The following is a 2,085-nucleotide window of genomic DNA, read 5'->3' as shown; positions in this document are numbered from 1 at the left end:
TTTTAGGCTAAATAATAGGAAATAAGTTCAAAGACAGCTGCCCAGTGCTGCCACGAACATTGTTAATTACTCTCTAAGTGGAGGATTTCCCTGACTAGCTGACAATAACCTTGGGTACACCCAATTGTAAAAGCTGATACCAAAATTTGTCCTGGGTGGGCAGAAGTTTCTTCCCCCTTTTGCAGGAAACAGTATCAATCATGAGGACACTGCCAACCAATATATGAGAGTGCTTCAGGAAATTTGTGGGAAGTGGAATAAAAAACCGAGTTTATTTTGGATTAAAAATGTTTTAAAATCCACTGAGAGTTTTTTTTCATATTATGCATTTTCTACGAATCTTTTGAAGACTACTTGTATGTTAGTTTGTACCAAATTAACTCATCATTCATTCAGTTTTCCCACAAACATTGTGAAGTCCCCACATAGAGCATTTGGGGGACCCAAAACAATGGTAATGCATTGGCTTAGCAGTGAGCCATACTGTTGAAACTGAATCAAAGCCTTTTTAGTTGCTAGAGCTACTCTCTACCTTCATGTCTGATTCTTCCCTTTTCTTCTACCCTACCTAAACTCTGTTAAGAGGAAAAACAGAGGTGAGGCTGTGAGTTCTCCCTGTCCATAAGGGGTATCAGAAACCATACTTATCCACCCATGCATCTTGGATATTTAGCAGGAAGAGGGGACATACAACTTTTTTGGGGGGAGCAAATACTTTTAATGGGTTATTTATCTTTTTTCAAATACACTGGAGGATCATGCAATGCTGCCTGTGTTGGATGCAATCTTGGGCCACAAGTCTGCACACTCCTCTGCAGCTGGTTCAGTGATGGCAGAACCTTTCAGCTCACATTGATTGTTTGCTATGACCCCTGCATTATCTTCAAAATATAGAAACATGCTCTTTTCTCTGAAAAGATTGCTGTCGAAATACCACTGCTAGATGTACCTTCTTTCTGAACTCTGGCATGCCTTTTTTTTTTTTTTTTTTTTTTTTGACAGGCAGAGTGGACAGTGAGAGAGAGAGACAAAGGTCTTCCTTCGCCATTGGTTCACCCTCCAATGGCTGACGCGGCCGGCGCGCTGCGGCTGATGCACTGCGCTGATCTGAAGGCAGGAGCCAGGTGTTTCTCCTGGTCTCCCATGGGGTGCAGGGCCCAAGCACTTGGGCCATCCTCCACTGCACTTCCGGGCCACAGCAGAGAGCTGGCCTGGAAGAGGAGCAACCGGGACAGAATCCGGCACCCCGACCGAGACTAGAACCCAGTGTGCCGGCGCCACAAGGTGGAGGATTAGCCTGTTGAGGCATGGCACCGGCCTGGCTTGCCTTTCTTGTCCGAGGCCATCAACCCTGTTACCTACACCAGTGGCAGGAAGTCTGCTCAGCCATCCCTTGGTCCCCTTCACAGACATGATATACAGATTTTTGGCTCCTATGTTTTAGCACAGTTGATCATCGCATCTACTGGAAGACCCAGGGAAATCTGGCATTTCATACCCGCGGACCTGCCACATCCTCACTTGGACATCTTGAATGCCAGAAAGAGACAGCGACATACAATTTTACAGCTCTGCTGGAGATGATTGCCCAAGTCAATATCCTCGCTGATCCAATGGGGAAAGTTGGTTCTCAATTCAACTGATGGAATTTTGGGAAAGTTTGCAGTAGGAAAGAGAATCTAATGTGGTCTTCTGCCAGGACCCTTTAGTCAAATATCATGTACATTTTTTGTGGATTCCATAGTTGAACATGAAATTGCTATTGATGTTTTACCTGCTTTTGTTATAAATATTCATAACTGTGGTGGAATGAGAAGGCCATGCCAAAATGGCCGCTGGCAACAGGTTTTGACTGGATGGCTTCGGAAACCACATGACAACGGAGCCTGCTTGGCAACAGGCTGTGATTGGATGGCTTCAGAAACCACATGGCAATGGAGCCTGCCTGGCAACAGGCTATGATTGGATGGCTTCAGAAACTACCTGGCAACAGGCTGTGATTGGTTAGGGCATAGACTGCCCCTTGACCAGATTGGCTTCCTTGGCTATTTAAGCTGCTCTACCAACTGAAATAAACGAGTCTGC

General features: G+C 45.4%; 1 pseudogene; it reads right to left on the bottom strand.

The window, feature by feature from the left end:
* Nucleotides 1-642: 642 nt before the first annotated feature.
* LOC138848461 (large ribosomal subunit protein uL14-like) lies at nucleotides 643-1,660 on the bottom strand (annotated as a pseudogene).
* Between the last annotated feature and the right edge of the window lie 425 nt (nucleotides 1,661-2,085).

This window comes from Oryctolagus cuniculus, chromosome 2 (genome assembly GCF_964237555.1).
Source record: "Oryctolagus cuniculus chromosome 2, mOryCun1.1, whole genome shotgun sequence".
Lineage (NCBI taxonomy): Eukaryota > Metazoa > Chordata > Mammalia > Lagomorpha > Leporidae > Oryctolagus > Oryctolagus cuniculus.
Note: the sequence above shows the minus strand (reverse complement) of the source record. Positions and strands in the feature narration are given on the sequence as shown.